Source organism: Manacus vitellinus, unplaced genomic scaffold (assembly GCF_001715985.3).
Source record: "Manacus vitellinus isolate BGI_N305 unplaced genomic scaffold, ASM171598v3 scaffold_6_pilon, whole genome shotgun sequence".
In the NCBI taxonomy this organism is placed as follows: domain Eukaryota; kingdom Metazoa; phylum Chordata; class Aves; order Passeriformes; family Pipridae; genus Manacus; species Manacus vitellinus.
This window is the reverse complement of record NW_021940750.1, coordinates 18,556,822-18,583,261: the sequence shown is the minus strand read 5'-3', so window position 1 is coordinate 18,583,261 and position 26,440 is coordinate 18,556,822. Positions and strand designations below refer to the sequence as shown.

Sequence of the window (26,440 nt, the reverse complement as noted above, 5' to 3'; positions counted from 1 at the left end):
CCATTATCACTCATATACCTCAAGTTTTGCATTAATCTCTTCTTAGCAAAGACATGGTAATCTGGCTACAGGTAATATACGTGAGGATGCTGAGAGTGAACACCTATTCACTCCTTTGAAAACCAAAAATACCCAAAGCTCTAATATGATAATGCAAGTAAAGAATGTATAGCAGGAAAGATGATGTTTATAAGTTTCATTTTATTCACCTGGTATTTTCTGCAGTAGTAATGTGTTCTGCAAATGAAGGGGTTTCCTTTTACTGACTTGGGACCATACTGTGATTTGTATTGAGAATTCCAGGCCTTTATCTGATCTTATAAATAAATGTAAAATACATAAAACAATTATCCTAGTGTAAAATTGAATTTTATCTCTCTGTAACCAGCTTTTGTCTATGATACATATTTCTATGTTTGAATACAATGCAAAATTAATAATAGGTATAATTTATTTTCTGACTTTTCATTATCTTGACATTTTAACAATTTTTTTTTTACATATTCAGGCTTTAATTTTATCTAGGGCTTCTACCCCAAAGTTCCATTTTAGACATGTACAATGTGTCTTTCAGAATATCCATTCACAGAATAACCTGCTAAAAGAACATACTGGCTATTTAACAGGCCAAGAAACAGTATCAAGAAATAACAGCATTTTATAACAAAGAAAAACATCAGACTATGAGAGAAAATGTAGCATTGCATGTAAATTACAGAAAAACATGTTAAAAGAAATCACAAGTTACAGTATAGAACTAGAAGTAGGAAGTAGAGTTTTGAAGTTGGTGGTTCTGGAAAATTATTAACAGACAGCTTAGATTTAATTTTTTAATAGCTGAAAGAGATAACCAAGGAAACCCTTTTCCTATTAAAGGGCAGTCACAACTTTATATTGAATGCCATGGCATTAGCAATTTAATATAGAGATTAATCTAATCTGGACATGAGCCTTTCAGTACTTTAACAAGTAATTTTTTAGCCTTAAACATAATTTATACAAATGCACCAATCTAACAGTTTACTTTCTTTTCTTAGTGCAATTAATTAACTTCAGCTAGCCATCTTCAACGTTTTACTACCTCAGACACACATAAGTTGACTTCAAAGAAAGTATGTCTCTAAGTAGACTTTGTATGCAAGTGCTGCAGTTTACACAGAAGACTTTATTTAAAACAAAAGGCTCAGAATTAGAGAAGGTCAAGCAGGAGAAAAAAAGAAAGACACAGAAATACATAAAAAAGCATGAGAAAATATCCCAGAGATTTTGATGAATAAATACGAAGACTGGCACAGCTCTATGGGCTGACAGACAAACTGTCACTTTCCATAAAGAGCAAGAAGTCCCCAGCCACTCTGCACAAAGCAGACTGGCTGTTGCACGTGCAGGGGCAGTGGGATTCCTTCACAGCTGCAGCAAATGAAGCTGCTCGCTGGGTCTTTGTAATCAGAGGAGGAATGTGATAACCACGGTGGTCTAGACTGCTACAAGGAAAAACAACAAGTCCCAGAATGAGTGGCCCTTGGTCTGAAGTGGCTGTTGTCAGGATGAGGCACGTTTAGGCAGTAGTCCCTAGAATACCTTGTGATAAACACACATGGAGAAAATAACACGAAAGAACAGTGTAGTTAACTGAATAAAAGGTTAAAGAAAATAAACAATATTTTTGCAGCTTAGCATTTATTTGTGAACTGTTGGTGCAACTCTATGCTTGACAGAAAAGCTATAAGGCTTTGGTAGCTTGACAAGACAATCTACAAGCTTGAATGAAATGTTCAGCTTAAGGAATTAGAATAAATCTGATGACTGATGTGCTACTGAACGTGACAGACTGTCATCTGTTTTAAACAGGATCTCTGTAGGATGTACTTAAAGCAATGTTTTCCCATTACCTTAAATATACTAAGACTTTTCCCAATGAATTTTGACTAATCTATTAAGACAAAAGATCTTCTCAAACTCTTGCCATTTCAACAAAATAATGAAATAGCCATTCAGCTTACTTGCATAATTAATTCATGCTGACACTGTACTTCCATGTTTAATTTACATCCAGTCACAAAAGCATGCAACAAAAATGATTATTCTAGCTTCCCAAATTAACTATAAAATTATAAGATATGTGCAACAAGTGATTAAAGCAGCTTATCTAAACTATAGTCATATACAGATCTTCACATATAGAAATATCAAATTATTTATCTGTTATCAAAGCAGATTTTATACAAAAATAGGTCAAGGTATTCTTCAATAGCTTTTTAAAATCAAGAAAAAAAGATTAAAACCCCTACAGTGAAATGGTACTGTGACACATAGTTAGAGATATATTAAAAAACAAACTTTAGTTTTAATTTGGCCAAATCCTTAAAAATTGTAACCCGTTACTTTAATTATGTACATAGACACAGTGTATGTATAAAATATAAACAGTGTAAAATAAGATAAAAATTCCTGGAAGGCAATTTATGCTATTTTAAAAACCATACAAGCATCAAAAGCTTGGGCAAGATCTAGGCTGAAACAGGAATATCCTTCCTCTATGTAAATAGTCTCTGTAGGAATTACTGAGGTGTTTTAGCATGTCCTTATCCTGCAGATAATGACTCCAATCTGTCCTACAAACAAAAAAATATGGAAAAAAGGATTTTGTGACATCCACCTGGAATCTGTACCTTAGATGCAGGGAATGGGTATAATTGCTCATTAGAGATAAAGCACAGTAACATCAGTTTGAGCCACACTGTATTTGCAAAGCTGAACAAGGAAGCCAGCACAGCTCCCCATCTTGTACAATCCACTTCCAAAGGGGAATAAGAATCAAACGATCACCAAAGTCATTCAACTTTCAGAAAAGGTTAAGTGTCACAGATGCACATCATTTAAGATGCTTTAGCTATCCAGTGAATTTTCCTCATAGTTGGTTGATTGATGTTTGACTATAACTTCATACCACATATTTCTAAGAACAGAACAGTCTGTATCGTTTACCTCATAAGTGTCAGTATTAGACTAATTTATGTTGCTAGTTTTCTTCACTGCTGTACAAGAGTACCACAGCTACTGGTAATTAGCCCAGGAGAAAAACTTTTTCTAGACATGGGCCAGATTACAAGTATATACCACATGTATTTTACTGGCAGAATAGAGTTAGTATTTTGGAAAATGCTTTGCATTATAACTAGTGAGCTTATGTTTCCAAATAAATGTTAAACTCAGAGTATTACAGCTTTGCCCAGTCCTGCTACTAAGATTCAAATTTAAGCCATAAAAAAAGTTCAAGGACCTCAGTCAAAATAGTTTTGCTTATAAGACTGAAGCTATGTCTCCCTTCTCCCCACATTTGCACTCAGAAACCACTCAGACCTCAGAAGACCAACAGACCTTTTTCAATCAGTTGTTGTTTCATAGCTGTTCAATACAGAAGATGACAAGCTTCTGCACAACCTCTGCTGTTTTCTGTGTTTTGGAGTTCTTTATATGGCTTGGTTACCATAATCTTCTTCCTCATGTAATGTAACCTGTAAATAAAAATCACTGTACCAGGGATAAAATCTCATGCTACAGGCAACTATCAATAGGTCTTTGAGGTACTCTATACTGTCAGGAGAAAAATGTATGACTTATGCTTATATCAGAATTACAAATTAATCTCTTTCAGTTACCACCTGTGATCTTTTGGATCAAGAAAGAACCAGAGCCTTGAAACTCTGATACCTCCCAAAGCTTTTCACAACTGCTAGCTTTATATTTCTATCATCTTCCCTGGGTCAAAACATCAGTCCTCACAACAACCTCTGCTATTCAACATGTGCTGCACTTCCCTGGTAAATGCTTCAGGCACTACATAAAATCTCTCAAAGGACTCAGGTGCTGATACATAAGGAATGCTGAACACACAGAGGTGGTCCCCACTTTCTTCAGAGCAACTGCCAAATCAACTGATGCATCAAGCACAGAAAAACAGTGGTTATCAGTCATCTTTTCATAATGTTCTCCACACACTGGCAGGTGCAAGACTTGGTGTTTCTGTGTTTTGTTTTTTAAAAACATTTAAAGGCCAAGTTTAATGAAGGCTTGTCTTATTTCCCTCACCTTCCAATGACCAGTATACCCACCCTGTTGATTTTACCACTCATTTCATGTTTTATACAAGACTATTAAGCTCCTCTTTTGCTTCTAAGGGCAAACATCCACTGGAATGTCATTTTCTGAACATTTTGTCTTTTCACCTCTACCCTGTATTTCACTGAAAGTTTTACTGTCAAACTTCTCCTGAAAAGCCCCCTTCTCTCCAAAGAAAACATCCTTTTAACAAGAACATGAGCTAAAACTCTGTAACCATGCCCTTTGTGGAGGGGGGGATGTTTCATAAATGCTCAAGTCAGACATTTATATTCTTCTACAGCTTACTTTTTGTTGCTAATATCACTGTCTCTGCTAGTAGCTATATCAAAATTCAAAAAACACGAAAACATGACCACTCTAACAATGGCTCAAAACAAAAGGGCATGATCATTCTCAAACAAACCAATGATGGCTTAAGATACATTGTTAATGCCAAATCTACATGCTGCAACTTCATTCGTATGTAAGAAGTCACTGTAATAACCAATTGTTGCATATAAGTTAAATTTTTTCTAAATGATTAAAAAAAGTTTAAAAATTGATACTTAGTGAAGTAGATTATATTTATCTAAATTTACAAATTTCTCCCTCAAAAAATTAAGCTGTATATCTATTATGTGTCTATCATCAATGCTGCTACAAATTTACAAAATGCTTTTCATAGAGTACTTTTACTCTTGAGAAGTTATGTTACTACTTGTACTTACTCTGGTTTGAATGGAGTTAACTTCCTTCATAACTGCCCACATCATACTGTGTTTTGGGATTACAGCTAAACCAGTGCTGATAGCATACCAGTGTTCTGACTATTGCTTACACTGCTTCCACAGCATCAAGGCTTTCACTTCCCACCAACTCTGTCACTCCAGAGAGTAGACTGAGGCTGGGCAAGAAGTTGTGAGCGGACAGAGCTGACCTGAACTGGCCAAAAGGATATTTCGTACCATGTAATGTCAAGCTTAGCAACACAAACTGGGGTAAAGCAAGAAGGGGGTGTGTGGTTTGTCTTCCAAAGCAGCTGTTGCTCAAAGACTGGCTGGACATCGGTACGATGAGGGTGGGAGGCAGTGTGTGACTTTGCATCATTTTTTTTGTTGTTGTTTTTGGCTTGTTTGGTTGGTTTTTCTTCCTTATTTTTCCTTTTCTTATTAAACTGTCTTTGTCTTAGACCATGAGTTTTCTTCTCTCCTGCCTGCTGAGGGGAGCATTGAGTAACCAGTTGTGTGGGTGCTTAGCTGCTGGCTGGGGTCAACCCACCACGTGTGACTGTTCATTTTCTCCCTCCAAAGCACAAGGATATTCACAGTTGTGGTTTGCGTCTGTTTTTCAAAAAGGCATTGAAACAGTAACAAACTGGAATACTGTCTAGAGATTCCTCTCCAAAGTGCAACAAATAAGTGGGTTTGAATGACTGGAGTAGTGCCGTATTAATTTGCTACCACAAACCATACAATGGCTTAGGTTGGAAGGGACCTTGAAGATCATCTAGGTCCTACCACCCTGTCATGGGCAGGACACCTTCCACTAGACCAGGTTGCTCAAAGCCCTATCCAACTGTGTGCCATGTTAAAGAAAATTCTTGATTTCATTTTTGCAAACCATAAGCAAAAGTGACTATTAACCATTAAAACAAATAAAGCAAACCAAATTATACAAATGCAGCAGAATTCTAACTCAATAATTTATTTTTGACAAATGCTTTCACAATCTCACTTTTTAGTCCATTCCCTAACATCTGAATGCCAGTTTCACACACGTAATGAACAGCAGGTAGAAACACATTTTCAAAGATTATTTCATATTACAACTTAGCTCAGTATTCATATAGTCACCAGACAAATCTGCAGGCTTTGAGAATGACTTAATTTTTCTTTTGAGATATAAGGTACTGTACAGGAGTGTTACTGCACAGAAATATTAGTCAGAGCAAGAACACCATGGACCCACACCCTTTCCATTGTTTTGAAATGCAAACATTAAAACACTTGGAATTTCAAATAAAAAATGCAGGGTATGTGTTATAAAATGGTGTATCTGTTACAATCACAGAATACTACTAATCTGGCAGATATTTTAAGCACATACTTATTGGCATGAACACAACAAAAAAACCCACAACAAGAACAAAACCTTACTACCTGTTATCTCAAGCATTATCCTCCTGTCTCCCTTTAAAATTAAGAACCGTATCTCACATTTGCAAATAAAATCAGCACCTTGCTATTTAATAACTGCATTAGAGTAACTTGTCTACATACAAAACTGCATCAGGTAAACTGATTTCTAAAGGAAGTTACAAACAACCTGGATATTTTTCACAGTTTTACAAGGGGCCCACACAAATGTCAACAAACCAAGTCCACTGTAACATTTAGTTGAACCAAATAGTACATTTCTGGGCTTCAGTTGTGGACACACACCATGCAAAAGAGGGAATATGCAAGATTAGCTACTGCTGATTTTGAATTTCTGAACTGCACCATTTGACAATTTTCTATACTCAAAAATACACTTTAAAAAAGATCAGCTGTTAGCATTAGTAAGAAGCAAAAATACAAAACTAAATTCAAAACTTAATCTGCTTTGTAAGTTTCTTTAGAGCTTCTCACAGGCTCTGTTTTCAGTAGTCGCAACCAAGATTTGCCTAAGGACATGCAGTTGACTCAGAACTTAACTGAAAAAGGAAAACGTGTGACACACTAGAGGCCTCTCATACTTGCAGAATTCTGGAACAGATCAGGATATTTCACCTATCACCTGTCCCCCATGAACACTGCAAAACTGTCCCTAAGCATCTGAGCACACAGTAACTGCCTTACTTGCACAGTTAATACTAGACATTTAATTTTAAAACCATGTTCATTTATTACATATAAATAAAACATCACAGATACATGCTCAAGAAGCCCCTCCTGCCTGGTGCTCAGGTCAGAAAGGCTACAGGTATGCTCACCAGCTTGTTCAAGGCTGGCTGCTGGGACAGGGCTCCATCTACTGGTGTGTGATCCTGCATGCCTATGGGAAGAACTGGTGGGGAAGAAAACCAAATCAAAATCTCAACGGCTATTTCACATCTCTGTTTCCTAATGATATTCAGAAGACATAATAACAAGGTATTCAGAAAACACTACTAGTTAGAAAAAAACAGGCAACCAAATACAGGCACTCGCACATGTTAGTGTGTTGTACGCATATGAACTCACACATACTATGCCCGTTGTATGCACATGAAATCTTTTAATATCCATTAATATTTACAAAATGTATCTCAAAAACTATTCTAAAGAAGCACCATTTTTCTACAAGATGAAGAATATGACTACACTTTCCAAATCCAGATGTAAAGCTTTATTGTTTCTTCTTAAAGCAAGCAAATAAGCAAACAGATAACTCTCCAAACCCACTGAAAATTCTGTAATATTTGCACAATTTAAGGCACTAGAGGCGGTTTTCTTTTTCCTTAAGATAAGGGAACTCATTAAACATACAGAAGCAAAAAAGTTTCAGTAGGAGACTGCTATCAGTATTCATCAAGGGTATTTCTGCACAATAGCAGCTACAGCTACAGCATGTCTAACTTTAAAGATTGACTCCTGCTGTCACATGCAGCATTTCTCAAATTGAGTCATTTAAACCTTGCCTTACTAACCCCACTGTGCCTTCAACTCATACCTGGGAGTGAAAAAGAGCAGTATCTTTTCCTCCCCAGGACCCTCTGTGCCCCTCAGCCAAGACTACTGTGCTCTGGCTGCAGAAGAGCAGCCAGAACAGAAATCAGCAGCAGTTCAAGAGCTACCCGAGCTCACTTTGAACAAGCTGACCGTGGTGAGAAATTAGATGGTGCTTGCCCAAGCTGCCATCACATCTAGGGAGCAAGGGCCAACAAACCAGCTGACCAGTCCTCCCAGTTCTATTCTCCAAGGCATGTCTAGCAAGATCAGCAGCTAAACTTAAAACCCTGTGCAACAAAAGAGACAGTGCAAGAAATGGACAGTGAGTTCCACAACTCCACCCCACCTCTTTTCTTTAAATATTCTGCCTCACACTCAACACAATGTTGAAGGCATCTAAGCGGGGCTCAGTGCAAAGAGAATCTTGGAAATACCCACATCGGTCACACAGTATCTAAAACACAGGAAAAGATGAGACTAGTCAGGAACACCTGGAAACAAGAGATGGTCACAGCAAGAAGGCAGGAATGGAGCGTGGAGCAATAAAACGGTGGCTCTATGTAATATCCTATAAGGTGAGGATAACCGGTGAGCCAGGACATCAGGGAATTCACATAGTTCCTCTTGGGGCTCGGTTTTCCCAATTTAGCTTGTTGCCAATAAATTACAGTTGAAGAGACTAATGGAAAAAAATCTCCTACAATGAACTTGCACAGCACCACAGGATGAGAACGGAATACTGCCTTTTTTCCTTTTTTATTTTAACTTTAAGGAAAAGCAAATTTCAAACCTTGAAGGTGGCTTTTCACTTGCTAAATTCAAATTTCAATCAAACTTCATTTTAAAATACAACTGAGCAGAACTATGGGGTTGCTGATGTCTCTTTAAGGAAAATGACATCAGTGCAGGTTACACTTGAGAAGGATATAGGTGTGGAACTACATCCTTTTTCATCATACGGTCAGGTGCAAAGTGAAAAGTTTAACTTCAAGATTCCTGTGGTCTAATGAAAATAAATACCATTACAAACAGATCCAAGAACACAGACATATTAAATACTGTTTGTTTGTCTTCAGATATAGATCATGGGAACAAAGATATTTAATTACTTCAAGACTAATTTTGATTTCATTTTAAGCTGTTTACACTGTCAGCAACCTCCTGGTATTCTGACAACTAGCAGAGGCAAAAAAAAAAATAAAATGAAAAAAGTGGAAAAAAGTCAATTAGCATCTACGAGAACAGTTTTAAATTGGTGTCTAAGCATTTGACTGGCGTATTTTGATCATGCTGAGCAACTAAATGTCTACAATACAAGAAGAATCACTCATCTAGTAATATTTGTAATAAAGAAAATTCAATTAAAAATCAGAACACATTTCCATAGCTCTACAAAAACAGCTACAAAACTTTCAACAAATCTTAAATTTGTAGAGGACGTTTCACAGTGTCAATTTCCTCATTACAAGGAAGTTACCATGGAGCAAACTGGTCAACTGTTTATGTCAAACTCCGGACAAGGAAAACCACATCCTAACACTCTGCTATAATAGCAAATGGAAAAACTGCCTGTATCTGTGCACAAACAAAAGGTACACTATAGAAAAGCATGATGAAAAATACTGCTTTGTCTCTCATGCTCATATCTAAAAATTTACACAACCAACTTAACACATTTAACCTAACGCTAAAAATGCCTGTAGAATCTTAAATTTTATTTACTTGAATGTGAACCACAAGAACAACACATTGAGAAATAGCATCTTAAGGCAAGTCTAACTGTGGATCAAAGAAATTTTAAAATAAGAACAGTACTAAATTGTGCCTTTCTAAAAGTAAAACTAATAACTTTATTAAACTATTTTACTGATATTAATGATTTTATTATATCAACACTACTAATGATATTATAGGATGGGTATAATTTAGGCAACTACAACAAGCATAAATCATAATATCCAAACAGGACACTGCATTAGATGCATATCTTCACATTTTGCCATCTAATCTCTCTCAAACAGCAATAGCTTTTTTAAAGAAATACATAACTATCTATCATACCATTACTAAGAGAAATAAATGCTTAAAAAAAAGAATACATATTTGCGTGTAACTTCTTTCAACAGCATTGAAGAGGTCACTGGAATGTCTTAGATTTTTTAATTATGGTCAGTCAATGTTCTCGGATCTTGGTAACTAGGCTTATCATTCTGGCAGTCAATGATGCTCCTAAAATTAATGGAATTTTTTCTACAATACATAGAAAAAACCCAACAAAAACACAGCACAAACCATTTTTTTATTTCCCATCAGATGTAACAGGCAAGCACTGAGAATGGTTCCACTTTCTCACCTGTTGATACATCAGAATTAACAAGGAGAGAGAGTCAAATACATACATTATGAAATAGTGCAATGAAAGAAAGCCAAATCAGAGCTGATTACTCCCAAAGGAAACAAGTGAAGAATATCTTAAAAAGAATGTTCATAATATGAAGACCTATACATATTTAACTTTGTTCATGAAAAACTGAAACAAGACAAAATAGTATTTTAAATTGTGTAACCATTCTGCAAAAAAGAAATATTTTAATACTTTTCATTTCCATGCACCTCAACAGCCATGCCTTGGAAAGCTCTACTCCCTTTTCACCAAGCTAATCTAAGTTTAGTATCATTCACTTGTTAAAGTGGCAACTCAGAACACTTTCAAGTTCTACTCCCACCAAGGGTAAATCATACACACGCCCAACCATGAAGCAATTCTTCAGCACTAAATACTCCCTTTACAAGTCAACAGTACTATTTATAAGCTAAAATACAAGTCAACTTGTAAATTGACTTAAACAAATTACCACCATTAAAGATTTGGTCTATTTGCTTCAAGTACAGCAATTTTTGATCCCATGTTAAACTGTCTCATAGTGGAGCATCATACAGCATTTTCAGAACAATTTTGATTCAGACACAACCCTGCTATCATTTCATGAATCCTGACGGAAACTGCCACCCCCTCCCTACAAAGACTTATTCAATAACCAAGCATTTTAATCCTTCTTTGTCCTAATACTACAGTACTGAACCAGATTAGATTTTTCTAATTTATTTCACACTTAACATTTAGTGCATAACTAATCAGAATATTACTATTTAAATGAACGTATAACTTAAAGATCAAATTCTGTCTTCAACAGATTTACATAAAAGGACATAAAGCATAACATTTCTCTACCAGTATGTTATGTGGATCTCCTTAACTCAATTTGTTATGGACTTCATGGTGCCAAAATTAATGTCCTCCAGGAGCTGAACTCATTATGTCTTCCAAACTCAAAGTGTAATCCCATGCTTCTGTGACCGATGGAAGTTTTGCCATTCACTTAAAGATAGGGTGGATCTGTTCCTTGGTTTGCTACTCTAGCAAGAGATACTGAACAAAATGATACCACTGATGCTGTCTTTACTTCTTTCTATTACATAACTGATACTGTGAACCAGTCCCATGTATTTTAGTCTCTGCTAAAACCAACATGTTGATTACAATGTTAACTACACATGAAGTCAACAACAGAACTATATGCTTTTTTCAATGTGAATTTCCAGAATACATTTCAACAACAATGAGAGCAACCACTCCGTGGTCACTCATGGATCCTACTCAGCCCCTCATCCCCTTCCCTACACCAGAACCCCCAAGAGCGTTCCTGCAAGTCATCTGGTGCACATGTAGCTCACCCAACTCACAACACACATACAAATAGCTGCCCACTAGGCACCTGACTCAATAAACTCCCACATGCCTGCTAGAGAAAAGCACAGGTCAACAAAACAAACACAAAAAAGAAAAAAAGGAAGAAAATGAGCTGTGGCCAAAATAAAGTTGACCATAGACCACTGGTGTCACAACTCTAACTTTAAAAAAAAAAAAAAAGCTTTCAAAATAATTAACTGAATCACTGAGTTTTAATTCCTCTGAAAAGCATGAAATAAATATAACAATGCCTTCAACAAGGTGCATCCAAGTGCAATGGTACACAGAAAATAAAATAAGCTGTTTTCATATAAACAGTAAAATAGAGAGTAAACCCATAAACAACACATACTGCATCATGATAGCTAACCACTGGCATTCAATTTAAATGTTCATGACTGTTACTTGCACCTGGGACAGATTAGCCGTGCCTGTTTCACACTTCATAAAAAAGATTCAAGAAATTTATTTTACAGAAGTGTACCCTACACATGTGATTATTTTGAAAAATACGATTCCATTGATACTATGAATACCAAAGATCAATCTGAGCAATATCTCATGTGGTGGGCTGACCCCAGATAGAATTCAGGTGCCCACCAAAGCTGCTCTATCACTTCCCTCCTCAGCTCATGGAATGAGATAAGAACAGGGGGAGATCACTCACACACTACCAGCAGGGGCAAAACAGACTTGACTTGGGATAATTAATTTATTGCCAATTGAATGAGAGAAGGGTAATGAGAAATAAATCCAAATTTTAAAACAACTTCCCCTCAAATCCTGCTTCTTACTGGGCTTAACTTTACTCCCAGTTTTCTCTACCTCCTCTCCCCCAACCCCCCGCCATAGAGCAGGGGGAGGGGAACACGGTTTACAGTCAGTTCATCACACGTCCTCTCTGCTGCTTCTTCCTCCACAGGAGGAGGATCCTCACACTCTTCCCCTGCTCCCAGCATGGGGTCCTCCATGAACTTCAGCACAATTCTTTCCCACAGGCTACCGTTCTTCACAAACTGCTCCAGCATAAGTCCCTTTCATGTGATTCAGTCCTTCAGGAACAGACTGCTCCAGTGTGGGTCCCCCACGAGCTCACAAGTCGTGACAGCAAACCTGCTCCAGCGCGAGCTCCTCTCCACAGGTCCACAGGACCTGCCAGGAGCCTGGTACAGCACAAGTTTCCCACGGGGTCACAGCCTCCTTTGGGCACATCCGCGTGCTCCAGTGTGGGGTCCTACATGCACTACATGTGGGTATCTGTTCCACTGTGGATGTCCATGGGCTGTGGGGGCACATCCTGCCTCACCATAGTCTTCACTATGGGCTGCAGGGGACTCTGCTCCGACGGCTGGAGCACCTCCTGCCCCTCCTTCTTCACTGACCTTGGTGTCTGCAGAGTTGTTTCTCTCACACATTCTAACTTCTCTCTCCAGTTGCAAGTGCGAATTCCCCCCTCCCCCTCCTTTACTCTGTCATCCCAGAGGTGCTATAGCCATCACTGATGGGCTCAGCCTTGGCCAGGAATGGATCCATCTTGGAGCCGGCTGGCATTGGCTCTGTCAGACAGGAGGGAAGCTTCTAGCAGTTTCTCACAGAAGGCCCACTCCCCCAACCCCGTAGCTCCCCTGATAAAAAACCTTGCCATACAAACCCAATACACATCTAAACTATTTTTAAAATTCTAATACATAGTACTCTTTAATATACCAAAGGCCACTACTCTGCAGAAATTGTCAGTTTGCATTTTAACCTGTCCTTAAAAGACAAAAGCTCACATCAAGAATCAGTATGGAAAACAGAAGCCTGCTGTTATGGTTTCCGTATCATGGCTCCTGAAGCTAGCAGGGAGCATGTCAACTATCCTATCACTTAAAAAAAGGGAGGCTGAAAGTAGCAGACACTCATCTAAACAACTGAGCATTCATACTCTTTCTTTCCATAGCTGTATCTGTTCTGCAAATAAAGGTTCAATGCTGTTCCTCTTACCTCTTTCAAAACCATTCTCCTTTGAAAGGAAAAAGCTAAAGGCAGCAGTCATACTTTCAGGAACATCTGTCAATTGCAACATTAACTTATACTTAAATTTGTCAATAGACAGCAGCCCAGAAGGGTTGTTTGTTTGTTTTAAAAATAAGCTTCAAAACATCTATTGCTGATGGAAGATAACAGATGTAAAAGTGAAAAGAAGCTTCTGCATAGATTTGGGAGATTCACACTAAAGTGAGTATCAAGTCAGATCAGCAATTCATAATTTACAAACACTCCACCATCAGCATGCTGCCATTAACATGTAACATCTACTGTACCGTATGTCGGGCAGACTAAAAAGGAGGTAACAAAAATATCCATTAGGATATCTCCCAAGTTCACATGACTAATTTTACACAAAACTGTAATCTATAGGCAGGACATCCTCCCTCTTCACCCTCGGCTCATGTGTACCTTCTTGCTTTAAATTCTAGTGAATAATTTATTGATTCTTTCCACAGAGAACTACCAAACCCATATTTTCTCTCCTCCTATAACCCTTTCCAGCAAGCTCTGAAAACTTCCTTAACCTTTTTATTAACCTACACACCCTCAAAAACTGAAAGCCCCGCAAACTGCAAAAAGCTATATGTGAGCCACAAGGCACTAGCACCGTACTCCTATTTCTGCCAGTAATACAATGTGTTGGGTTTGTCTTGCTGCAAGAGAAATACTAAACCTGACAACTGTTTTGTTTCTTACCGGTCAAGAATAGAGTTTAACACCATAATAATACACTTCTAATTTAGCATCATCTAGAATGACTTCTAACAAGCAGGGAGATAGATTAACAGTATGCGAAGAAAAGTAACGTTGCCTTCTCCAAAACAGGCAAACTAATAATAAAAACAGAAATTAAGTGAATCCAGAAACAAACCAAAACAAACAAAGAAACAAAAAGGAAAGAAGTCTCATTAGCTATCATGTCAAAATTGGGGAAAATATTTTTAAAATTTAATTTGTTACTCACTACTATTGGACAGAATAGTCCCCATAACAAACTGTAATGCGAAGCATCCTGTAAAGAACTTGCAGTATTACTGTGAGAAAATCTGTAATGACTACAAAAACTAGTAGCAGCAGCTATGTTTTCAAATCCTGTACATAACTTTACCTCCCAGTCCCTCTCTTCACTTTTTGTACTGCATCCAGAACTGCAGTAACTTCTCCTTAGCTGGACAGGCAAAATAAGTCTATCACATTCAAGAGCCTGAAATCAGTGCTAATTCCTGCACCAGTGACAAAGCAAAGGAGCTCGTAGCTGTCACACTGATGGTACCTCTCTGGTGTATACACCTCTGTCTCACACATCTCATTCAGCTGAAGGGCCTTGTCATGAGTGATGGCATTTTGCACACTAAACAGGAAAATAAAACAAAAATAAAACTACCACATAACACAGCATGTTTAACCAGTATGACATAGTTTTAACTCTTGTTAAACCCCACCAGATACGTCAGTGCCATAATATATTTACATAAACAAATAATCCAAGTTTCAAGTTAAACCAAAGTTGCACATTCCCAGAGAAAAACTAGTCAAGTATAGATGCTCAAGGACAAGTTCAAGGACAAGGCAAGAACATCACTGCATTTCACTAAGACCCACAGGTCCTAGAACCTCCAAAATTTGCAGCTCTGAGATCTGCTGAGCCCGAAGCACATTGCTGTGGTTAACCAATTCTTCTTCCACAACCAAACCCTTGCAATTTAAGGCAAGCCACTGTTCTATCAGTAGTTAGCACTTGCTGGAATACTAAAAAAAGACACTACAGCGCTCTGAATTCCCAAACTCCAGCTAAAGAAACTCTTACGGCAACCCACATACAATCATCCCAGCCCCCTGAAAGTGTACCTAGACCCAGTTGAAGCTGTTCCACGGACAAACATCGAAGGGTGTGCTGTTTCAGGTAGAATAGGCCTTTGGGTACAATTACTGAATGTTTTTCTCCCAAACTGTTCACACTGAGAAACCATAACGTTTTTCCACACGCAAAACAGACCTTCACAACACCATCAAGAATTCTTATTAGTAGGAAACTTCATTACAATAGGATCTGAGGCATTCAGCTCATTGGGACTTCCTAAACAGCTTTTATTGAAGTCATAAATATTTTTAAAAAACCCCACAAACTTTATTTTGGCAAGTTTTTTTGTGCGGGTTTTTTTTCCTTTTCTAAAATGTACTACTACAATGCCGAGTACCCTCCACACTTTGTTCTCACCTGACACTAAAGATCCAGCACCGACCTCCTGAATTTGTTCAGGGCAGGTTTCACCTCACACTGTCCAAGCCCCCTTCCCAGCGCTGTCCCCCTCCCGGAAAGCGGCTGCCTGTCCGTCCCTTCCCTCCCTGCTGAGCCTTTGGGACTCCAAATCGCGCATCCCCGCACGGACAGCTGGGCTCCCCGTATCCCCAGCTGCGGAGCGGGCGGTAAGTCGGGCAAGTCGGGGGAGGAAACATTAACCCAGCCCAGGGGCTGCCACGGCACACGCCCCAGCGGGTGCAGCAAGGGCCCGGTGGCGGCGCGGCCCCGGGGGCGGAGGAGGCGCGGAGGCCGGGCAGGGCCGCTTGCCCGCGGGGAGGCGCTGAGGGCAGAGCGGCCCCTCCTGACGCCGGCCTCGCGAGGACGCGACGCCACTGCCAAGCTGCCGCAGGGATGGGGGTGGAGTTCCCCCCGAGCGCGCGGCGGCAGCCCGGGGAGCGCCCCGGCCGGTTCCTGCGCGCTCGGCCCCGCCGCGCCCGCCGCAACAACAAACGCCGCGACAAGGCGGAGGGAGGGGCGCGGGCGCGCGCCCGCGCCCTCGGGTAGAGCGCCGCAGCGGCGGGGCCCGCGGCCCGGAGGCGGGCGGGCGCGCGGGCGCTAGGGGATGGGGGGAGCCGGGGGCCGGGCGGGGCGCGGAGCTCGAGGGGCTGGGTGGCGGGAGTGTCGCCTGCCCGCCCTTTCTCCGCTCGGGCAGTTGTTTCTTTTAACGCTGTTAGTGCTGGGGTGCTGCCCAGGCTGGCCAGGGACGGAATTCCCTACTAAGGAACGCAGTAACCACAAATGGAGACAGACCCTGCCAGGGATATCGAGGAGGAGAATGGAGTGGCGTGCATGTACTGGTTTGGGAAGAGGTCATATGGAAATGGGATTAAGCCTAGAAGTGCTTTATGAAACCTGCACAGTGGGAAGGTTGCCCTTTTTGGAGAGAGGAGAGAGGAATGGATGGATGTGCCATATATAAAAAAGACTGTCAGCAGAGGAATTGAATTGTATTGAGGTGCACAGATCTGGGGTTTGAATACTGTGAAACAAACTTAATAGTTTCCTAACAAGACTAGAGTTTATTTTTTTAAGGAGCAGGTTACTATTCTGTAAACATCTATGTAATTTACATGCATTGTGACCATTATTTTTCAGTTTGTTCATGTAAACCTTCTTTTTGTTGCAGTGACACTTTCTGTAGAGAACAAATCTAAGTGACCAGTTTCTGCATCCTCTGATCAACTCTACATCCTCTTTGCTGTGGAACTACTGTTGCAAGTCCACCTTAACACTAGATTTGCTATTTGAACCAAAGGGAACACTGTACAGGAACATCTAAATCTCTGACACTAAAAAGTAGCAATGCTTCAGCATCTGATTTTTGAGGATAGGGTACACCGGAGGCTTGATGATCCTGCTATATTTATTGAGCAGCAGTCTCAAAGAGTCCAACCAAGGGAACTAAGGCAAATGCTAATGAAACATTGAAGTTGAGATTTTAATAACTTAAAGGTCAGCACATTCGAGGTTTATCAGTTTAAGGGAGTTATTCCGTATTCCTACAGTGATGCCCACTCAGCTCTTACAAAGATAAAAAAATTCACATTACTGTTTATTTGCTGATGCATGCAAATTATATAACTGAATGTTATACCTGAATATTATTCCTTTTCGCAATTAGGGTCTTGGTCTTTTAACACTGTCTCAACACTTCTCTGTATATTTTCTATGTTCCCATCACTTTCAGTAGCAATAAACCCTTTGTTTTTTTCTGACTTTTGTTCTACATTACGAAAGGCTGCATTTCCTTTCAAGCTTGGAACCTCTACTCAGTTGGCAACATTTGTTGCTAGACTATCACAAAACACTCACAGGCACTCTGCAAACTAATGTATCAGAATACCCGTATGGCTGAACTATCTTGTCTTTCAATGGTGCTGCCGCTGGGAATGAGCCCATGCTGTCCCCCACGTTGTACTCTGGCATCTTCCAGAAAAGCACAGTTTGGCCTTGCTGCAAGCAGTGTTGGGGTCTGTCAGCACTGGTGCTATGTCCCAGCACTTCAAGCCCATGCCCTGGCACCGTTTTATTTACTAAGATGGGCCAACAGGTCCGTGAAACACATGTAATAGTTACACTCCATGTGACAAAATACCCGTGTCCTTTGAACATCGAGGAGCTGGATCTAACCTTTAGACTAAAGGTTTTAAAAGAACAGCACGCTTCAGAAACAGCCTGTGAACCGAGCGGCACAAGCGACCCTTCCTAGAAGTGGAGCAGTAGGGGATCTGCGGGTTTTAGCTGGGTCCCAGCAGCGGTGGGGAACAGGACTGCAAGTGTGCGCTGTATGGCACCAGCCCCGAGGCGGGAGGACACGGCCCGAGCCCGAGGAGGCGCCTGGCCTGCCTTCTCCCGCCAGCTCCCTGACAGCCGCCAAAGCCTCGCTCCCCGCCCCAGCCTGGGCGATCCCAGCGCCGGCCGCCCCGCTGTGGCCGCGAAGAGAGGGAGGCTGCCGTTTTCCCCGGCTGGAAGCGACGGAGAGCACTTCCCTGCCCGGGGGACACCCTCTGCCCGCCGGCCTGCCAAGGGCCGCCGCGGGGCCCCGGCGTCCGGCGCCCCCCCCCCCGGCGGTCGCGGCCCCCCGTCCCGCCCGCAGATACGCCGCGGTCCCGCCGCCCCCGGCTCTTTCCCCACCCGCCCAGCGCGGACTCGATCTCGGCTCGGCAGCCGCTCTCCAGGCGCCGGCCGCCTCTCGTCGCCGCCGCGGCGCGGTCAAGGATGGCTCGGCAGCGCGGGGGCTTTTCCTGCAGGAGGCCTCTCACCAAGTCGTCGCCGGAGGCTCGGCGTGTGAGTGGGCACGTTCCTTCTGGCGGGAAAGGGTCTGCCGGCCCCCGCGGCGCTCCGCCAAGTTGAGATGCAGAGGCAAGGCTCGCCGCCGCCCCCTCGCCGCGCCTGCTCAGGCGGCGGAGCGGCGGCGGCGGGAACGGCCCGGCTCAGCGGCGGCTCCTCCCCCGCCGGGGCGGCGCGGACGAGCACCCGGAGGCGACCCACGGCCCGGGGGTCCCGGAGGCAACTTCTGTAACGGTGCTCGGCCCGCCGGGGGTGAAGGGGGGTGAAGGGGGGCCTTCCCTGCTCCGCTGTGTATCTGCGCTGCACACGCCCTGCAGCCCCTCGGGTGATAAGGCAGGCAGGCGGGGCCCCTTCAACGGCAGCAGCCGCCCGCGTCCCCCGCCCCGCTCCAGAGCATGGCTGGAGCCGCGCTCTATGGAGTCCACAGCGGGGATCCGCCTGCCGTGCCTTGATGCGGGACAGAAAACGTGCTTTCCCTGCCCAGACGCCTTCCCCGTGTTCACTCTCCATCGCTGCGTTACAGAGAAACCGATGCATGGTTACAGTTTAATAATGAAAGCAGTGCTGGCTAATTTCTTCCAGTTTTTTACCAAAATCGAAATAAAACCGAAATATTCAAGTCAGCCCAGGATGTCGGGGATTTTTACACAATATCCTGCTCTTTCTGTGTATATAAGTAAATTCAGTTAATATTTCAACTATCTAGTGTGTTTTTAAGTGTTCTGTAGTGTTTCTTGAGGTCTAAATGCTGTTTGTCATATTATGTTTTACGTGAAAGAGGAAAGCTACATGGTAATGCTTTCCATAAGGTCCACAAGGAAAATTCTCCCGTAGGTGAGTCCTGTGTGGCCGTGAACTACATATGAGCTGGTCTTCCATTCCCTCTAATATTCTTGCTATCCCTGAATACGCTTCTGTGCATTCCTGCCACCAACACATATCTGAGCACTTTCTTTTCATGCCAGTAACTCTGTATGCCCTTTGTTTTCAACCTTCTGCTTTGACAGAGAGGGATGTCATAGCAGAAGTGAAGAAGTCTTCTGGCCCTTTCAGTGCATTGTATGACTGTTTATGCAGCTCTTCTGCAGCCTTGGAAATCGTAAAGCTTTTTTAGATTCTGCTTGGTACCACTCCACTCTTCCTTTAGGAGGGAAAGGGAAGGTTTAATCTGTGCTAGCCTTCTGAAGGCCCTTCATACCTGAAAGGACACTGGGGGGTTTTGCCACCACATGTTTTGCAAGATGACAGATTTATCCACCCATGGCAGTGGGCCTGTGCCTTAGTGATTCAGATTGATCTAACACAGTATCTTTCCATCCTCTGACAGTAGCCTGTTTTTGTTACAGGCTCTCTTTTTTTATAGAACAGACTGTCTAACACACCAGAAAGAAAATTGTCATTAGATAAACACAGAGTTTTACTTTGCCTTTAGAAAGGCTTCAGAAAGACTTTGTGTTTACTTTAGAAAGACTAGAATTGGAAGAAGAGTGTGTTTGAGGGTGATGTAGAGAAAAGACAGAATGAAAACTGCTTGCTGATCTGGTAGGCACACATCTTAAGGTAAGAGAATTCTCAATTCAGGGAGACAACTGATCTGTACTTAATTCTTTTTTAAAAGTATATTGCAAGAAACATGTTGTATCTGGTCCAGACATAATGCTGAAGATGCTTGCATCCTTTTGCTTAGTCTCCTGTCAGGCAGGCAGGTTCATTAGCTGCACCACTAGCCTTAAATCTGTATAGAAACTACTACTCATTTGTTTTGAAATAAACCAATAATGACTGTTCTCTAAGTCTGAACAATTCTAAAATTGTACCAGGATTGTTAGATGGATGGCTCAAAGTGGGAGTTCTAAGGTGTTAGAGGGAAACGACTCAAACTTGAAAACTTGCTTGACAGATGCTTAAAGCTTAAAGGTGTTTTCCTGTTAATTTATAGAGAAGGTAGAAGAGGAAGGCTGTAGCTTAGAGGTCTTCAGTCTTAAGGTTACATTTCTCAGGCAAGAGTGGATCCAACATGGAAAGGTGGAAACAGAAAAAAAAGGATGGAGGGCATGAGTTATTGGTAGTGTACTTAGTATTTCATCCCAGTGAGGGATTTGGTTGCCTGACCTTAGTTTCCCAGTGACAGTTAGACCACACTATATTGCTTTTGGCTGCAGAAGAACACAGGACTCCAGTAGGTGCTTCGTCATATTTCCTGGTCTTATGAGAATGTCACAGACATCCTAGAGTGGCTTTGCTGTCTGTACCACAGCCTAGTATTTAGAAGTAAACTGAAAAAAAAATAAAAAAAATCATTGTTAGTTAAGCACAAGGAATGTATGAAGCTGTTTCTAAGGAAGGTGCTCTGAGTTGGAATCTGTCAAAACAGCAATAGGAATGTAGTGAGGTGGTTGGGAATGAATGGCACAGCCCAATAGGTGTAATTGAAGGGTCAGAAATAATTGTCTGCATAAGTAAAATGAGAGATAATTTAGCATCTGCATGTCTGATGCAAAGGGATCTGATAAGAAGTAATTCTGCTAGGTCAAGTGGAAAATTATGAGATAAGCCTAAGCTGTCAGAACAGGAAGAAAGGATTTTTTGATGCTTTATGGAAGATGACAGGACTTGTTCATGGACTTAATAAAGGTGAGGAAGAGGAAAGAAAGAAATCAAGCATGACCCCTAGTCTACAGGACTGATAAAATGGAAGATACTGGCATGCTGAAGGAAGGAGAAAGGAAAGTATTCAGTATTTTAAAGGAAAATATTTAAACATATGGTTAGCTGTCATAGGCATTTCTAAGTTAAACTTTAATCTCTCTGTGCTGTAATTGAACTGTAAAACTCAAGCATGACAGATCTCATGCATACTTTTTCTACAGCAAAGGGTGGTGCATCTGCTTTCGTGTGGCTTGTAATCTGACTTCATTTGAAATGGAAAGCTCTGCTTCCTGAGGGTGAACTAAATCTTAAATATGAACAAAATGTTACTTGGCTTATGTTCTTTCTGCTGGCATTGTTTGTTCCTATCTTTCAGATTACCAAATGAAGGTTAAAAGCATAATTGAAAATACTTGGTTTTGTTTGCTTGTCTGAGTGAGGAACAGCACTTTGATTGAAATGTAATTGGGATACTTCATTAGTAAGTTCAGGCCTTTCTAGTACAGTGAACTTTACCCATACTCCTTTTCTCTAGTGGTTGATTAGTAAGCTAAGGCATGTGTGGAATTTATAGTAAAAAATTAAACAGAAAATAAACTCTCTAAACTGTAAGAATCACTGTGAAAAGAACAACTTGGGAATCTCTGATTTCCTTAGATTTGTAGCAGTTCTTCAGAAGGTTATTTGAGAAATTCAGTCAATGCAGGGTTCAAATCACAAGAAGAATTGTTTCTCTAATGCACAAGGATCAAAAAAAAAATCCTTTTTTTACCTGCCTGTATGAAAAAAATCAGTAATTAAAACAATAGTGTTACATACAAAGTTGATGGGTATTTCTTTCCTCATGGAGAGGAATTGAATAGTTCAAAGTATGTCATCTGATACCCAGGTCAATTTGTCAAGACATCCTTATAACAGAGTGTTGGGTCAGCTTGCATGAGGAAGTGCAAATGTCATAAACAATTGTACAGACACCCTTGGCCCAGTGAAGGCAAGTTGGTGAATATAGTTACCCTAAAGGTTTTAGGATGTCGCTACTTGGTATAGGTGTGTTCTTATTTTTTAATAACAAAAGACTGCAGATGGAGCTAAACCCACAAATAACATAAATAAAATTTAGTTTATATTTTCTTGTATGATCACCTCTCTTTCTTCCCTACATGTGCAAATAACATATAAACATTTTAAATTTCGAAGGTAAAATTTTGAAGAATTTTTTTATTATATGTAGTGATAGATACAGAGATGACATGTTTTTCAAATCTTTAATATTTAACTGATCTTTAAATACTGTGCTGCTGTAATTCAGTGTGTTTCTTTGCCTAATTCCATTTAATAAATGAACATGAACCATTGACTCTCTTACTGCAAAACGAATATGGAAAAGTCAGAATAAAATTGACTTTAAAAAAAAATAACTACTTTGTAAGAATAATTGAGGCTGGTCTCTTTTTTTCCCCCTATTCTTCATATTTTCATGAAGCAGCAGCGTTTCTGCCTGGCTGGACCTCTTGGCTTCAGTTTTTGTTTTTGGTTTGGTTTGGTTTGGTTTTTTTTAAGAGTTAGGTTTCCAGCTGCATTGGAACTTATTAGGATTTTGGAATCTAATTCTTTTAAACTCCTTTGAAAGTAAAATCTTTCCTTTTGAGAGGTGCTTATTTCAGGAGTAGACAAAGTTGATTACCCTGGATAGCAGCAACTCCTTTGAATTGGATCTCTAAGCAGGAAAGCCACTTGTCGAAGTAAAACTGTCAAATGCAAATACAGTACTAAAAACAGTGTTTGGTCTTCATATCGCTAGAGGCATTAGGCAGAAAACATTATTACAAGGTGTGGTAACCAGCTTACTCTGTGAAACACCTTAGATTATTTGGTCCCTATGAATGGGAGAGGGAGTGAGATGGATGTACAGGAAGCACTTTAAACAGCAGGAAAATTGTCTATCCCCACTCCCCCTTGTGTTTAACTAATTTGTTTTTATTATTTTTCTGACAGTTTTATGGGAATTAAAGTTAGGAGCAGTGTTCTATGTTTTCTTGGGTGCTCTTTTCTTGCTTTTAAGCCATGCAATTTGCATTCCCATGTTACTAAAATAATCAGTTAATGCTCAGAGGTAGTTTCAACTAGCTGAGCACTAGTAACTATCTTGATTTGAAACCATAATATTTTAAAATGCTTAAACCTTCTTTTCTCTGAAGTCTCTTAAGGCTGAAATATTCTCTGAGGCCACAGTACATGCTCAATGTCTTTCACTGCCTTGATTTGGGGTTTTGGATGTTAGCAAAGACTTTATATTTAAAACTAAGGATTGGAAGCAGTCAAATAATATTAGTTTCAAGGAAACCTACAAGTTAAAATATTCCAAGGGAATGCACTTGCTGCAGCCAATGAAGCCAACTGGTCTGAGAAATTAATAGTGTGCTTACCTAGTGTTGGACTTGGAGGTTTGGAGGGGAGTTGCTTGGTTGGCAATATGGTGAGGAGAACTTCGGGTGAAGAGAAGACCAAAAGAAAATTAAGGATGTGTAACATATCCTGAACCTCCTCTAGTATGCTTGTAGAAATCAGGAGGACATAGGGACAGTCAGGAAGTTAAGACTTGGACAGATTTCTATCTGTTTCTGCTCAGACAACCATCTACCCATGCTATGTTTTATGAAACATGCTGAAAAGAAAATGTGATTTACTTTTCAAGGTCTTTACAACCCCTATTACTTTCATCATTACACAGTTCAAAGAGGACAATACAGTATGCAGGACAGTTTGGCTTCAACAGGTCTCTGGGAATAAGGAACAACCACCAGGGAAGCTCAGAGAAACTTGTGCTAGTTTTGAAGCCGGTATGGTTGGATTGCTAGCTTTGGTCTCCTCAACGCTTAAAACCCATGTAACGTGATATTTTTCATCTCATGAGAATATAGCTCTGCGCTGCAGACCAATGCTAGTTAAGGGTATGCAAAATGCCATGTAATGAAACAGCTGAAGTTACCTTGTGAACCCAGTGGAAATTTTTATGATTTCTACAGCATTTCAAGCTTTAATTCTGTAACATTTTTCAGTCTCTGAGCATCCCCTTTTCTACCAGCTGATAATACTAAAAATACACTCCTGAATCTGAAAGCCTGATTGAACTGTTTGCTTTGTATACTTCTAACTTAATTAAATGTTTTTGTGTTGCCTTAGAAAACCTTGTTTAATTTCAGTGGAAGCTAATCCTCATGAGCTTTCATATACTGTGCTGAATATGCAAAGCTGGAAGCTAGCAAAATTCCTCTAAAATTTCAGTTGAGTCCAGCCTGGTCTTGAACACTTCCAGGAATTGGGCATCCACAACCTCTCTGGGCAACCAGTTCCAGCACTTCAGCACTCTGAGTAAAGAATTTCTTTATAACATTTAATCTAAAACTTCCCTTTTTCAGTTTAAAGCCCTTGCCCCTTGTCCTGTCACTGTCAGTCTGTATAAAAAGTCTCTCTCTGTCCTTTTCATAAGCCCCCTTCAGGTACTGGAAGGCCACAATAATGTCTCCCCAGAGTCTTTTCTTCTCCATGCTGAAGAACCCCAGCTCTCTCAACCTGTCTTTACCTATAGAGGTGCTCCAGCTCGTTGTCCTCTTCGTGGCTTTCCTCTGGGCCTGCACTAGCAGGTCCACACCTTTCTTGTGCTGAGGACCCCAGAATTGGATTGCAGCACTCCAGGTGAAGTCTCATGAGAGCAGAGGGGCAGAATCACCTCCCTCTACCTGCTGGTCATGCTTCTTTTGATGCAAACCAGGATATGGTTGGCTTTCTGGCCTGCAAGCACACAGTGTTGGCTCAGGTCCTGCTTTTCATCCACAAGAGTCCCCAAGTCCCTCTCTGCAAGGCTGCTCTTGATGACTTCTTGTCCCAGTCTCTATCATGTCTGGAGTTGCCCTGACCCAGCACTTGGACTTCTTGAACTTAACGAGTGCCACTTCTCAAGTTTGTCCACGTTCCATCCCTCTGTTGTGTCAACTGCACCACTCAGCTGCATGTCATCTGCAGACTTGCTGAGAGTGCACTTGATTTCTCTGTCTATGTCATTGATGAAGACTTTGAAGAGCACTGGTCCCAAGATAGAGCCCTGAGGGACACCACTCATCACTGGCCTCCACCTAGATACAGAGCCATTGACCAAAACTCTCTGTCTGTGTCCAGGATGAACTGATGTTGTTTGATCAGGTCATTGCAGTGTAGCAACAAGTTATGAACACCCATTTGGAACTCTTAAATGTGTTTCATGCTATGTGGGTTTTTTAAATGTGACAGCTTTTATGTGGTGGTTAAGATATGAATTAATTTTTACATGTTTATGTAACAGTGACAGAAACAAACTAAGAATTTTCATAACTTCTAACATCATGACACCTGTTGTATGCTTAGGACTTTCTGTAGAAACTGGGACCCTGAGAAGAATTTGGTTTTGGTCTATGGACTTAGAAATTGCTTGTAACAAACTGCTTGTAGAACCTGGGGGTTAAATTTTAGACTAAGCTAGTGTTGCCTTCCTTGCTTTGGTACTCACTCTTGGTTTGACAATCCTGCAACAACTTCATCAGTTCTACTATGTCTTTGTTCCAAGAGCAACACTGAAGAAAGTGAGTAGGTGGCTTAACTTTATTTATTCTGGCATGTTAACTAATAGGGACAAAACTTCTTGCATACAGAATCCTCTATGGGTGTGCAATAAGACACCCTTCAGATTTTGTAAATATGGTGAACCTGAGGGTTTTAAGAAAGGTTATAAATTTTCTATTGTTTTTAGTGTAACAAGTTTTTTTCTCAAAAAGCTCCCAACCCACCCCTCCTCTCCCACCCCCCAAAATACCCAAGCCCTATTAAAATGACCAATCCCAAACCTAGAAAACCAAGTAATAGTTATTTCCATTCATTCATTCTACTCCCCACAAGATGGCAGTGTAATACTAGAGTAAGATGCTAAATGTGCTATTTCCTATGGGGGGCAGATGGATAAAAATATATGTTGAAGCTGTTGCAGATAAGATTACCATATGTAATTTTGGATGATAAAATGTGAAATAAAAGGTTAAAGATACAAACCAAATTAAACCAAATAATGATTAATAAATGCTAATTTCA

General features: G+C 40.7%; 1 protein-coding gene across 2 annotated transcripts in view; it reads right to left on the bottom strand.

The window, feature by feature from the left end:
* MIPOL1 (mirror-image polydactyly 1) overlaps nucleotides 1-15,938 on the bottom strand; it is a 197,861-nt gene extending 181,923 nt beyond the window's left edge. For both annotated transcript variants that reach the window (XM_018082928.2, XM_018082926.2), the window contains exon 1: nucleotides 15,800-15,938. The gene's annotated coding sequence lies outside the window, so the exon portion shown is untranslated. The remainder of the gene's footprint in view (nucleotides 1-15,799) is intronic.
* Between the last annotated feature and the right edge of the window lie 10,502 nt (nucleotides 15,939-26,440).